The sequence below is a fragment of the Carcharhinus amblyrhynchos genome, chromosome 25 (assembly GCF_965287045.1).
Source record: "Carcharhinus amblyrhynchos chromosome 25, sCarAmb.v2.hapA, whole genome shotgun sequence".
Lineage (NCBI taxonomy): Eukaryota > Metazoa > Chordata > Chondrichthyes > Carcharhiniformes > Carcharhinidae > Carcharhinus > Carcharhinus amblyrhynchos.
In genome coordinates, this window is record NC_137348.1 from 13,877,213 (window position 1) to 13,893,122 (window position 15,910).

General features: G+C 41.7%; 1 pseudogene; it reads right to left on the minus strand.

Annotated features, from left to right (window-relative positions):
* Positions 1–289: 289 nt before the first annotated feature.
* Positions 290–15,910, minus strand: part of LOC145358108 (carboxypeptidase M-like) — a 34,956-nt pseudogene continuing 19,335 nt past the window's right edge.

Genomic DNA, 15,910 nt, shown 5'->3' on the forward strand with positions numbered 1-15,910 from the left:
ATTAAAAACGAGACAGATCCACAAAACATATTACATTTACCTATACGATCATACAATTTTCTACACGCTTGTTTACACAAATAGGGATTTTCACGTGGGGAGATATGCTGCCTACATTTATCAATGGGATGTACTAGGCTTAGTGCGCTGTTCTTAATTCTTTCTTCCTGCAGCCCTGCTCTGAAATAAGAGCAGTTTTTCTGGAGATTGGCGTTTTTAATTTCAGTCATCCTAATACAAATCCATGTTCCATACTAGATCAAAGATTGTCCGATTCTTTCTTAAGTGCTTATCTTGATCTCTTAAGTACCACATCATGAACTGCAGCAGAATATTGATTTACAGTGTCAAACACATCCACTGTCTTGTTCAAAGGATCATACCCTTCTGCCTCCACCTGTAGGAAGATATGAACCACAAAAAGTTGTCAAATTACTAAAACCAGAATTCCTCAGACCAGTCTTAATAGAGCTAATTTTTTTAAATTGATTTGTGGGACATGGGCATCGCTGGCTGGTCAGCATTTATTATAGTTGACTCTCAATTGACTCTCAAGGGTAGTTGAGAGTTAGCCGCATTGCTGTGACTCTGGAGTCATGTGTAGGCCAGACCAGGTAAGGATGGCAGATTTCCTTCCCTAAAGGGCATTAATGAACCGGATGGGTTTTCTGACAATCGACAATGGTTTCATAGTCATCAGTAGGTTCTTAATCCCAAATATTTTTTATTGAATTCAAATTCCACCATCTGTTGTGGTGGGATTCGAACTCGGGGCTCCAGAACATTAGCTGAGTTTCTCGATTAATAGTCTAGAGATAATACCATTAGGCCATTACCTCCCCAATGTCAATGCATAACAACAGCTAAGAAAAGGAAGCCTTGCTATATTTGAATGGCAAACAAAATGAATAACTTTTCATGGTCATCCCAGTTAGGAATGGTAGCCCTGGAAAATAAAAAATGTTCTGGTCTGACTACCCAATAGCAGCATGAAGCATTTGGAGTTTTAGTATGCATTGATGAAGAGAACAGCGCTGTCTAGTTGTAATGGCATTGTCCTTAATCCCAACATCGTACCATCCTTTACTGAAGCTATCTGATCTTTGAATATCCTTCGGGCCCATATTCAATGCAATTGTTTAGAGATGTCCAAATTTGTCAGGTCATTACAGTCAACAGACAGAAAGAACCTTCATACCCCATAAGCCTAGACTGGCCTCAAAACCAAGACACACAGAGAAAAGATACTGTAGAAATCGCTCCATCATCTTCTCTCCCATTTTTATAATAAAAATCAAGGTTTGCTCCAAATATGTAACCTAGCAAACTGTGGTGTAAATTCAGCTGTTAAAAATGTGGAAATATAACATCTGTTTGAATTTAAAGAGATCGGTGTTGATGCCATTTAAGATTTATGTGCTAAGTGACTATTATTTTTTAACTCTTCTTCCTTTAGCCATATAAGCTCCTGAAAAACAATAAATGGCAGGAATCCTCTGTAACTGGATGTTAGAGAATGCACAAGAACAGCGAAGAGTGGCTCAAGTTTTCACCAACCCCAGTGGAGATCTGAAGGGCAGCCAACTTATTCTCCATTGGAGGAAGAGAGGAAATTGATGTATAAAGAATCTGGCTCATGTCACCAACCTGTCAGTAATATTGGCAGACAACTTCGAGTAGGTCACCTGATCTGGATGGACCACATGGGAAAAGCAAGGAAGGAAAGTGAGGAGGCCCAACTTTCGAAATATACAATACATAGTTCTTAGATTGAATATTTTTTAAAGCTAAAAATGAAATTGTTATTGGGTTATTTCCCAAATGTTGATTTTGAAATCATTAGAATGTTATTACTTTGGATAATGAAATCTAGTTGCACATGATAATGAATACCAAAATTTAAGGAGAAAAGAATAAAAGTATAAGAAACCAAAGGATATATTCCAAATTTCAAAACTAGTTAATCTATTAATCCTGAACAACACACTGGAGTTAGAAACAAGGACCAGCAGAAATAGGCTAGTTAAGGGAGGCAGTGGTGTAGGGGAGGGCCGTGGCATACTGGTGTTGTTAGTGGACTAGTAATCTGGTATGCCCTGAGAACCCAGGTTCAAATTTCACCACGGAAGACAGTGAAATTTGAATTCAACAGCAAAATGAATCTGAAATTAAAAGTCTAATGATTGTCAATTGTCGTAGAAGCTCATGTGGTTCATCAGTATCCTTCAGGGAAGGAAATCCTTCTTGGGTCTGGCCAACGTTCCAGATCCACAGAGATATGTGTGACTGTTGCTGCTCCCTGAAATGCACTCAGTTCAAGGGCAATAAATGCTAATCTAGACAGTGACACCCATTTCACAGAAATGAATAATTTAAAAAAGTTTCTGATTGTTTGCATTAGAAACACAGGGCCGGTGGGGGGGGTGATTCTCTCAAAAAAATTCCAAGTGCAAAAATTTACATAAAAACTGGAGTAAATCCCACTGGATTTTTTAGCGGGATTTTCAAAATGAATCTCCCACACTCTCAGCACTGTAGAGTGCACTAGCGTAATTCACACTAAAAATCAGGGGACACGGTCTATTCCCATCCGAGAGATCAGCAACAGTGTGCTGAGCATGCACCGATCTGTAATAGGGAATCTGTAATACCACCAACCACCCCTCCCCCTTACTCCCCCACCATAGTCCCAAACTGTGGATGTGGATGTGATGTATCTGGATTTCCAGAAGGTGCATAGTGTTACGGATAATGTATTAGCATGGATAGAGGATTGGTTAACAAATAGAAAGCAAAGAGTTGGGGGTAAATGGGTGTCTTTCTGATTGGTGATCAATGACTAGTGGTGCGCCTCAGGGATCAGTGTTGGGACTGCAATCGTTTACGATTTACATAGATGATTTGGAGTTGGGGACCAAGTGTAGTGTGTCAAAATTCACAGATGACACTAGGATGGGTGGAAGAGCAAAGTGTGCAGGGGACGCTGAAAGTCTGCGAAGGGATATAAATAATCTAAGTGAATAGATGAAGGTCTAGCAGATGGAGTACAATGTTGGTAAATGTGAGGTCATTCATCTTGGTAGGAATAACAGCAAAATGGACTATTATTTAAATGGTAAAAATTGCAACATGCTGCTATGCAGAGGGACCAGGCGTCCTTGTGCAAGAATCACAAGGAGTTGGTTTGCAGGTGCAGCAGGTAATTAAAAAGGCAAAAAGGAATTTTGTCCCTCATTGCAAGAAAAATGGAGTTTAAAAACAGCGTGATTATGTTGCAGCTGTATAAGGTGCTGGTGAGGCCACATCTGGAGAAGTGTGTACAGTTTTGGTCTCCTTGCTTGGGAAAGGATATACTGGCACAGGAGTGGGTGCAGTGGAGATTCACTAGGTTGATTCCAGAGTTGAGATGTTGGCTTTTGAGGAGAGACTGAGTAGAACATTGAACATAGAAAACTATAGCACAAACAGGCCCTTCGGCCCACAAGTTGCGCTGATCTACTAGGCCTATCTATAACCCTCAATCCCATTAAATCCCATGTAGTCATCCAGAAGTCTCTTAGAAGACCCCAACGAGTTCGCCTCCACCACCGCCAACAGCAGCCGATTCCACTCACCCACCACTCTCTGAGTGAAAAACTTCGCCTCTGTACCTACTCTCCAGCACCTTAAACCTGTGTCCTCTCGTAGCGACCATTTCAGCCCTGGGAAATAGCCTCTGAGAATCCACCCGATCTATACCTCTCAATAACTTATAAACCTCTATCAGGTCACCTCTCATCCTTCGTCTCTCCAGGTAGAAAAGACCGAGCTCCCTCAACCTATCCTCATAAGGCATGCCACCCAATCCAGGCAACATCCTTGTAAATGTCCTCTGCATCCTTTCAATAGCTTCCACATCTTTCTTGTAATGAGGTGACCAGAACTGCGCACAGTACTCCAAGTGGGGTCTGACAAGGGTCTTATAAAGCTGCAGCATTATCTCCCAACTCCTAAACTCAATCCTTCGATTGATGAAGGTTAGTATACCATACGCCTTCTTGACCACATCCTCCAACTGCGAGGCCGATTTAAGAGTCCTATGGACCCAGACACCAAGATCCTTCTGATCCTCTACATTGCTAAGAGTCTTACTCTTGATATTATACTCCTTCATCCCATTGGACCTGCCAAAATGGACCACTACATATTTATCTGGGTTGAAGTCCATCTGCCACTTCTCCACCCAGTCTTGCATTCTATCTATGTCACGCTGCAACTTCTGACATCCCTCCAGACTATCCACAACACCACCAACCTTCGTGTCATCAGCAAACTTACCAACCCATCCCTCCACTTCCGCATCCAGGTCATTTATGAAAATGACAAACAGCAAGGGTCCCAGAACAGACCCCTGGGGCACTCCGCTGGTGATCAACCTCCATGCAGAAAAAGATCCATCCACAACCACTCTCTGCCTTCTGCAGGCAAGCCAGTTCTGGATCCACAAGGCAACAGCCCCTTGGATCCCATGCCCTCTCACTTTCTCAAGAAGTCTTACATGGGGGACCTTATTGAGTAGACTGTGGCTATACTCATTGGAATTCAAAAGATGAGGGGAAATCTTATAGAAACATATAAGATCATGAAGGGAATAGATAAGATAGAAGTAGGGAAGTTGTTTCCACTGGTGGGTGAAACTAGCCTCAAAATAAGGGGAAGCAGATTTAGGATTGAGTTGAGGAGGAACTGCTTCATACAAAGGGTTGTGAATCTGTGGAATTCCACGCCCAGTGAAGCAGCTAAAGCTGCCTCATTGAATGTTTTTAAGGCAAGGATAGATAAATTTTTGAATAGTCCTGAGTGTGCCAATGGCCATTGCAACAACTACTTAAGATAATCAGTCAAGTGCATAATGTGGCTCATGAAGCATGCTTGAAGCAACATACATTCATACACAGAGCCCCACTCGCTGCAAACAGAAGAGATATAGTCAAGTCTTCAAGGTTTTTTTGAATTATCTGGCAGTTTGGAGAGCCTTTAGTTCCCCATTGCTTTCTTCATGCCAATGCCTCAGCCAATCAGAGTCGAATTGCCAACCAATCAGCACCTTTTTCTCCTGTGATATATAAATTTTGTGATGCTTTGAAATTTGGCATTCTTGCATTTGTCCTGATGAAGATGAGATGAACCCTGTCTCTCTTTTCAGCAATATCTTTCGTTTAGGGGAGGTGATGGCCCAGTGGTACTATCAATAGACTATTAATCCAGAAACTCTGTTAATGTTCTGGGGTTCTTGCCAACTGTGTAAATCTCATGGATCAGATCTTCTGGGGATAGGGCTCGAATCCCACCACAACAGATGGCAGGATTTGAATTCAATAAAAAAATCTGCAATTAAGAACCTACCGATGACCATGAAAGCGTTTGTCGATTGTCGGAAAAACCCATCTGGTTCACTAATGTCCTTTAGGGAAAGAAATCTGCCGTCCTTACCTGGTCTGGCCTACATGTGACCCCAGCACCGCAGTAATGTGGTTGACTCTCAACTGCCCTCTGAGGAAAGGCAACTAGCAATGGGCAATGAATGCTAGCCAGACAGTGACGCCCATGACCCATGAATGAATTTTAAAAATGAGGACAGCTTTAAACCTTCAGATGTGTAGGTGAATTGGTCTATTCTGAGCATTTTAGTCTTCCTCCACTTTGACCATTGCACGCACCCACAATCAGCCACAAACAAAACATATTATAAAGCTGTGGCTTTACAGAACCAAGGCAGTTACAGATTTCAAAATATATGTAGGTTCCATGGTAGGAAATCCAGCACTAACATCTCCCCCATGCCTTACCTCAAGAATATACTCCCCAGGTACTAGAAGTCTGTAGTATTCTCCCAGAGAATTGGTTTGGAATGGGACAAGATTACTACGGCCAAAAACGTTTACAACTGCTTTGGAAATAGGATTTCCCTTTTCATCCAGAACTCTGCCCTTTAATCCTGGAAGATAAAGGTGACGCGAATTACCATTTATTAATTGTTCAAAACCTAGTCAATGAGGTGGAAACCTCAAGTCAAACAGCTAAACATTGAAGGAAATATCTCTACCTTCAGACTCTCATTTCTAAACTATCGCTTTCGTATTTCTAAAAGGATAACGCGGGGGGAGGTTGTCAATGCAGATGAATAGAATGAGGGGCTTGGTGTGATATGCACATCAGGATGTCGGTGAATGTGCCACCGTGCTTACCAGCCCTAACTTGCTTGGATCATAGATTCAATGTCAAAAGCTGGTTAATCACATTTCTGCTGCTCTTCATGGGCAACCTCCTTCACCATTTCAGTGCAGGCTTCTTCCTCCTGGCAAGTGGGGAGAGTATTTCCCATTGTAGCAAATCATAGAATTGCTACAGTGCAGGAGAGGCCATTTGGCCCATCATATCTGCACTGACTCTCCGACAGCATCTTACCCAGACCATTCCCCCACCCGATCCCATAACCCCACACATTTCCAGTAGTTAATCCATCTGCTCTCCACATCTTGGGACACCAAGGGGCAATTTAGCATGGCCAATCCATCTAATCAGCACATCTTTGGATGGCATGGTAGCACAGTGGTTAGCACTGCTGCCTCACAGCGCCAGGGACCTGGGTTTGATTCACTGTCTGTGTGGGGTTTGTATGTTCTCCCCATGTCTGTGTGGGTTTCCTCCATGTGCTCCGGTTTCCTCCCACAGTCTGAAAGACATGCTGGTTAGGCTGCATTGACCTGGCGCCAGAGTGTGGCGACTAGGTGAATTTCACTTCATTGCAGCGTTAATGTAAGCCTTACTTGTGATTAGTAAACTTTAACTTTATCTTTGGACTGTGGGAGGAAAGCGGAGCACCTGGAGGAAACCTACGTAGACACGAAGAGAGGGTGCAAACTCCGCACAGTCATCCGAGGCTGGAATTGAACCCGGGCCCCTTTCGCTGTGAGGCAGTGGGGCAAACTACTGTGCCACCATGCCACCCAGGGAGGCATCACGAAAATGAATGTCTGGACTTCATTCAGCTCCTGCCCCCAAACTCCATCAAGTCAGATGCTTGGGGTATCCTTTCAGATACTGGTGTTGAAATCACCTCATATAGATCATCATCATACCCGCTCATGCCAATTGGCCAGGAAACCCAGAAAAGCTATGGTGATACAATGGTTCAGCTAAAAAGGCCTTGTTAAAAAGGCACTTGCCTTCAGTTTCCCACACTCTCCCAGCATATTGCCAAATTAAAATCCATCCATGATATTGGTTAATAAACCAATATCATGGATGGATTACACATCCTCAGTGGATGGCCATTCCTTCAACTATCTTGCACACAAACTCAGAATTCCCTCCCTGAACCTCTCTGCCCCTTCATCTTTCTCTTATCTTTTAAAGATGCTCCTTAAAACTTACCTCTTTGAACAAGTCAACCATCCTGAAATGGCTCCATGCCAAAAACCTTTGATTTCACTTATGAAGCTCCTTGGACATTTGGGGGTTAATGACACTCTAATCAGTACAAATCCATGCTGTTTTCATCCCCAACCACATCTGTGGGAAGTTAATTCCCGACACAGCAGCCATGTTGACCACAGCTTTCCACCCATTGAAATCCGTAGATGTAAAATCACGAGAGTTTTCCAATGGGAAATACTGGCGAAAGGTCATATTCAGAAAACCACCCCCACCAGCTTTAAAATGCACGATAATGTATACATGTACCTAAATGGACTTGCTGGATAAAGAGGATGAGTGGAACTTTGTTCTGTTCCCAGAAGTGTGGCAGTTGTGCTGCAACTGGGTACTTGCAACAAGACAGCTCTAACGTTAGCTCAAAGCACTGGCCCCACACATAATTGTAGTCTTGCATACCACCTAGTGAGAGATATTGAAAACTGTCAGACAGATGTATCTGAAGCCAAGAAGTGTGAAATCTCCATATGAGATGTTTTTGCACAGGCATTTCACATTCACTCTATACACATAGTCATATCTGATCCAGCTGTGCTACTGTCTTAGAAGATGTGATACCTACAAGGCAACCAATAAAATTAAAACTTCAAACAACAGAGAGCTCAGAATAATATTTTTTGATCTTTGTGTTATTTCTAATAAAGTGAGGGACCTTAAGTTTCTCTCCTTCGTTTTAAGTTTATTTATTAATGTCACAAGTAGGTTTACAGTGACACTGCAATGAAATTACTGTGAAAATCCCCTAGTCGTCATGCTCCGGCGGCTGTTTGGATACACTGAGGGAGAATTTAGCATGGCCAATGCACTTAACCAGCACATCTTTCAGACTGGGAGGAAACTGAAGGAAACCCACACAGACACAGGGAGAATATGCAAACTCCACATAGACAGTCATCCAAGCCAGGAATTGAACCCAAGTCCTTGGTGCTGAGGCGGCAGTGCTAACCACTTTAGACTGAATGTCGACATCAATTGCTCTCAGGTCCCAGGGGAGGCAGTGGCACAGTGATATTGTTGCTGGACTAATAATCCAGAAACCCAGGGTAATGCTCTGGGCAACCCTGGTTCAAATCCCACTGCAAATTTAATAAAAATCTGGAATAAAAAGTCTAATGATGACCTCAAAAAACTCACCTGTGCCTTAGGGAAAGAAATCTGCCATCCTTACCTGGTCTGGCCTACATGTGACTCCAGACCCAAGGTAATGTAATTCACTCTTAAATGCCTTGGGAAGGGGCAACAAATGCTGACCCAGCCTGCAATACCCACATCCCATGAACAAGTAAAAAAATTAGCACAGGTATATGCTATGGGCTATCACCTTATACTCTCCACTGTTTGGTACTTCCATTCTTGATACTCCTTTTTCCTTTGTGTAAGATTCCTAAACTGGCTTGAGAAGGCAGAGAAAAGGTTCTTAAAATTACATAGTATTGTGACAATACCGTGCCTTTAAGAAATGTATTTTATGTCATGTTTCTTGGGAAAGGACTGTTTTATACTGTAGCCCTGAGTGCCGATTGTTTGCAGCTGATAGCCCACATGCTGAGCATGGAGAAGAATAATTGCTCCTATTTATTAGGGTATTTGTTTTAATCTGAGTTGATGCACTTTTGTTATTTTTAATGTTGTCTCCTGGGGCTTCAGAGTAGCATTTAGCTATTGGACAGAGCTAAGCTTACCAAAAGACAAGCACGGTGTTGCTGTTTGAAATTGTACAGAGCAGCAGCTCTTTTTCTCTCTCTCTCTTTCCCTGGAGATTGAAGTCTGGGACCTGCTAGAAGACAGATATCACTCTCCAGAGCTTTCAAAAAGGCAAGAGGAGCTTTCTCCCTGACTCTCTCACTCTGGAGTTCTGCTGTGTGAAATTAGGTCTCTGTCTAGAGATCTGTGTGTTGAAGACTGGTCTTTCTTCAGAGGCTGTTGTCTGAGAATCAGAAGACAGATGTCTCTCTGTATCTCTGTCCAGTGAGGTTGAAAGGCTGGAAGACCAGCAATCCACATAAGCTTGTGTGATTTTGCTAATTCTGAAGACAAGTTTACATCTGTGGGGATATTGCTCAAATTGTGATTAATAGAGGTAACTAGCAATTAAGAGTTATGCCTTGTCATGTTTAAATATTTCAATTGGTAAAAGTTACACTAATTCTTTTTGTTATAGTTAAACTGTATTGTTAAATAAAGTTTATTTTAATAAAAACTTCCTAGTGGGTCAATAGAATCATATCTGGCGCAAAACAGTTTATGTTTGCACAAATGCCAAAATCAAAAAACAGCTGGGGTCTAGGCTAACTTCACAATATATCTTGGAGTTTCTGCTCTGCTTCCTAACACTGTTACATAATATTTGCAGCACAGAAACAGGCCATTTAGCCCAACAGGTCAATGCCTGTGCTGATGCTCCAAGATGTGGAGATGCCGACATTGGACTGGGGTAGACACAGTAAGAAGTATGCACCAAGTGAGCCTCCTCCCCTTCCTGCATCTCACTCAATCAGCATAACAATGTTGTTCAGAGATAACTGAATTATCAGTTCACTTATAATCCTTGTACAAGTTTCAAACACCACATCAATAGCAGCTACCTTTAAAATTGGTTAAAATGTGGGAAATAAGAGCAGGAGCAGACCACTCAGCCCTTCAATCCCACTCTGACATTCACTGAGGTCATGGCTACATCAATTCCACATTCCTATTCTATCCCCATAGCTCTGAATTCTCTTGGTACTCAAAAATACATTGATTTCAGTGTTTTGTGTTGGGATGGGCTTCTGCTGGATCCAGTGTCCTGGTGAATTATAAAACTAGGGCTTTAAATTAATGGAGGTGGGGTGGGGGAGGGAGTTTGGGTGGAGGGAAACTTAGAAATCCAAAGAGAAAAGTCAAGGCAATATAACAGTGTAGCAACTCAGGTAAAGATGTACAGAGTGGAACAGGAAGGGCAAGATAGTTTGAACTGTGCATCGTAAGGTCCATGCATGGAATAATAGAACAAATTAAAGGCTTTTTATCTGAATGTCAAAACATCTCAATAAAATTGATGAACTAGCGACACAAATGGAGGTAAATGGTTTAGATCTAATCACCATTACAGAGACATAGTTGCATGGTGGCCGAGGTCTAGAAATAAATATTCCATGGTACACTGTATTTCATACAAACATACAGAATGGTGAAGAAGAAGAAGGGCTAGCCCTAATGCTAATGGAGGACATTATTAGGACATTAGTGAAAAAGGATCTTAGCTCAGAAGATCATGAAGTAGAATCAGCATGCATTGAGATTGGGAATGTCAACTATCAGAAAACTTTGGTGGGAGAAGGTATAGGGGAAGATTAAGGAAGATATAGGGAGGCAATGGCCTAGTGGCATTATAGCTAAAATATTCATCAAAAAAAGTCAGTTAATGTTCCAGGACCCTGGTTCGAATTCCACTGCGGCAGTTGGTGAAATTTGAATTCAATGAAAAAAATCTGGAAATAAGTATCTACCAAGGACCTTGAAATCATTGTCGATTGTCAAAAAAACCAATCTGGTTCCCTTTAGGGAAGGAAATCTGCCATCCTTACCTGGTCTGGTCTAATTATGACTCCAGAGCCACAGCAATGTGGTTGACTCTCAATTACCTTCGGGCAACTAGGGATGGGCAATAAATGCTGGCCAGCCAGTGACATCCATGTCCCACGAATGAATAATGGATAATAATCATAGGCCCCGTAACAGTAGATATACTATTCGACAGAGCGTTAAACAAAAAAATTATTGGAGTGTGAAACTAAGGCAATATGTTAATCATGGGGCACCTCAATCTTTAGGTAGGCTAAACCAATCAAATTGGCAAAGCTGATCTAGAGGGGAAGGTTGCAGAATATTTTCAAACAATTTCCTGGGGCAATACATATTGGGACAAATTAGGGTTAAAGCTGTTTTGGATCTAGTATTGTGTAATGAGGCAGAATTTATTAGGAAAAAGGAGTCATAATACCATTCCACGTTAAGCTTGAAAGTGACATACTCCGTTTTACAAACAAGAATTGTAAACTTAAACAGAATCACAGAACTTGGATTAGTACTAGGAACTACAATGTTGTTGCCATTACAGAGACTTGGTTAAAGGAAGGACGGGATTGGCAGCTTAACATTCCAGGACACAGATGTTTCAGGCGGGATAGAGGTGGATATAAAAGAGGTGGGGGGAGTTGCTCTACTGGTTAAGGAGAATATCACAGCTGTACTCCGGGAGGACACCTCAGAGGGCTCATACAGCGAGGCAATATGGGCAGAGCTCAGGAATAGGAAAGGTGTAGTCACAATGTTGGGGGTTTACTATAGGCTACCCAACTGCCAGTGGGAGATTGAAGAACAGATAGTAGGCAGATTTTGGCAAAGTGTAAAAGTAGCAGGGTTGTTGTGGTGGGAGATTTTAATGTCCCCCATATTGACTGGGACTCACTTAGTCCTAGGGGCATGGATGGGGCAGAGTTTGTAAGGAACACCCAGGAGGGCTTCCTGAAACAGTATGTAGATAGTCCAACTAGGGACGGGGCCATACTGGACCTGGTATTGGAGAATGAGCTCGGACAGGTGGTCGATGTTTCAGTAGAGGAGCAGTTCGGGAACAGTGACCACAATTCAATAAGCTTTCAGGGACTGGGTTTGATTCCTGACGAGTCACTGTCTGCGCAGAGTCTGCAAGTTCTTGCCACGTCTGCATGGGTTTCCTCCTCCAGTCCAAAAGATGTGCAGGTTAGGTGCACTAACCATGCCAAATTCTCCTTCATGTACCTGAACAGGCACCGGAGTGTGGTGAGTAGGGGATATTCACAGTAATTTCATCGCAGTGTTCATGTAAGCCTACTTGCAATACTAATAAATAAACTTTGAATATCTCTATCAAATCACCTCTCAGACTTCTTCTCTCCAAGGAGAACAGTTCCAACCACTCCAATCTAGCCTCATAACTGAAGTTTTTCATCACTAGAACCATTCTTGTAAACCTCTCTGTACTTTCTCCAATGCATTCACAACCTTTCCTAATGTGGCACCCAGAATTGCATGTAATATTCCAGCTGAGGTCTAACTAGTCTTGCATAAGTTCAATATAACCTCCTTGCTCTTGTACTCTATGCACCTATTAATAAAACCCAGGATACTATATGCATTATTAACTGCTTTCTCCAACTATCCTGCCATCTTCGATGATCTATACATATATACACTCAGATCCCTCTGCTCTTGCACCCCTTTTAGGATTTTGCTACATATTTTATATTGGCTCTTTATCTTATATATGCCTCTAAATAAAGCCAATTACATAGATATGAGGGAAGAAATGTTTATGGTTAATTGGATAAATAGACTAAAAGGAATGGCTATAAATAAACAGTGGGAAACATTTACAGAAACAGTTCAAAATGTTCAACAAAAAAATTCCATTGACTAACAACAACTCTGCAATAAAGATCCATGCGTGACTTTCTTAGGCAGATAAGCAAAGTATTAGATTGAAATAAGAGGCTAATGGATTGCAAAGAATTGTAGCAAATCTGACAGTAGGAGTGTTTTAAAGATTAAGGGATAAAAAGAGAAAACTGACCAGCAAGATAAAATGGGACTAACCTCTTTGTCAGAACAGCAGGAATATAAAAGCATGACAAGAGCTTTCACAAGTAAATGAGAAAGAAGAGTTAACATCCCTTAGAAGCAGAAATAGGAAAAATTATTATGGGGAATGAGGAAATGGCAGAGACATTCAACAAATATTTTGGTCAGAATTCTCCAGTCGTTCACACTGGCAGGATTCTCTGGCCCTGCCAGCAGTGCATTCCCGCCTGCGGGTTTCCTGCTGCCATGGGGTTATATCAGTGGGAATTTCTATTGACAACAGTGGGACCAGGGAATCCCACCACTAGCGAACAACATGCCGTCTTCCACCGGTGGGAAACATGCGGCTGGGAGGCTGAAGAATCTTTCCTTTTGTGTCTGTCTTCACGGTGGAAGACACATGTTGCAAACCAGTAACTGAGGATAACCTAGATACTAAAAAGAGTGAGGAAATTAATATCAGCAAAGATAAAGGTATTGGAGAAACTTAAGGGAATAAAATCTGACAAATCCCCAGGCCTGCATCCTGGTGTTCTAAAAGAGATAGCTGCAGAGATAGCTTTGGCAATGATTTTCTCAAAATTCCTACATTCAGAAACAAGGCCAGCAGATTGAAAGTTAGCAAATGTTACATTGCTATTCAAGAAAGGAAGGAGAGTAAAAATAGAGAACTGTACTCAGTCAGCCTGACATCTGTCATCAGAGAAGTGCTGGAATTTATCATTAAGGAAGTCTTAAAATGTCCTGAGAAAATCATAATCATGGTTTTACAAAAGAGAAATTGTGCTTGACAAATTTACATGTTTTTTGAGGACATAGCTAATAAGATAGATAAAGGGAAACCAGTAGATGTCATGTACTTAGATTTCCAAAAGACATTTGATAAGTTTCCACATAAAATATTAGTGGGCAAATTAAAGGCTCATGTAGTTGAGGGTAATGTATTAGCAGGGATAGATTATCTCTCAGTTTCTTTGATTTAGTTTAATTGTTTTCACTTAAAATAGTATCAGCATGGACAGAGGATTGGTTAATAGACATGAAGCAAAGACTCAACATAGAACATAGAATCCTACAGTGTAGAAGGAGGCTGTTCAGCCCATCGAGTCTGCACCGACCACAATCCCACCCAGACCTTATCCCCATAACCCCATGCATTTACCCTAGCTAGTCCCCCTGACACCAAGGGGCAATTTATCATGGCCAATCAACCTAACCACACAAGTTTAGACTGTGGAAAGAAACCAGAGGAAACCCACGCAGATATGGGGAGAATGTGCAAACTCCACACAGACAGTGACCCAAGCCGGGAATCGAACCCAGGCCCCTGGTGTTGTGAGACCAGTGCTCACCGTTCCACCCCATATTTGAGGTATTTTCAAGTTGGCAGTCTATGACTTGGTGAAATGTTACAAGGATCAGTACTGGGGCCTCAGCTTTTTACCTAGTAACAGGGGTAGGCTATTCAGCCTATCAAGGTTAGTCTGTCATTCAGTTAGATCCTGGCTGCTCATCTACCTCAGTGCCATTTCCCTATAGATTCCTTGATGTCATTAGCCTCCATAAATCCACTGATTCCTGCCTTGAATATGAATCATTGATGACATTATGATATATATTTTTATGACTTAGATAAAGACACTGAGAGTAATGTATCTAAGTTTGTTGATGAGACAAACGTGATGAAAATGTAAGTCATGATGAGGACACAGAGAAGCTGCAAAAAGACAAAATATAGACAGGGTAAATGAGTGGGCTACAAGATGGCAGCTGGAATATAATGTGGGGATGTGTAAGATTTTTCATTTTGACTGTAAGAATAGACAGACAAACCTTTTTTGTAGATGTTCAAAGAGACTTGGGTATACTTGCACAAGGAACTTAGAAGGTTAGCATGCAAATACAGCAAGCAATTATGAAGACAGATGGCAAGTTGTCCTTTACTACAAGGGGACCAGAGAACAGGAATAAAGAACTTGCTGCACTTGGAATATTGTATGTAGTTTTGGTCTCCATGCTTAAGGAAGGATATATTTACATTGGAGGCTGCACAGCAAAGGTTCATTAAATTGCTCCTTGGGATAAGAGGGTTCTCCTATAATAGGAGGCTGGATAAACTAGGGGACTGAAATTAAGCAAAATTCCTTCACTCTCAGAGTAATGAATCTGTGGAATTCTTGATGCAGAGGTTAGAGGTTGCTCCATCCCTGATTTTATTTAAGGCTGGGATGGACAGGTTTTTGGTCTCAGAGAATGAGGGAAGTCTGTGGGAAAGTGGAGTTGAGCCCAAAATCAGCCACAATTGTATTGGATTGCCTTATTGAATATGAGCTGTATGGTCCACTCCTGTTCCTATTTCTTCAGTTCTGGAATATACTCATGGACCGAACATCCACAGCTTTCTGGAAGACTTCCTAAGATTTACAACCACGTGAGTGAAGATGTTTCTTCTCAGCTCTGTCCTAAATGGCTGATGCCTTATTCTATGTCTGTGACTTCCTAATTCTAGATTCTTTAGCTGAGAGAAGTAGCTTTTCAACATCTGTTTTGTCAAAATTGCAAATGTGATCACTTCTCAGGTTTCTAAACTCCAGAGGATATTGGTCCATTCTACTCAACTTCTCCTCATAGATCTCGTCCCAGGAACCAATTTACTGAATCTCAATTGCACCATCTCTAAGGCAAGTGCATCCTTTCTCAGGTAAGGAGACTTAAACTGTATACAGGTGGTCTCACCACAGCCTTCTACAACCAAATCAAGACTTCCTTACTCTTAGACTCCAAACACCTCACAGTAAGGCTAACATACCACTTGTTTTTCTAATTGTTT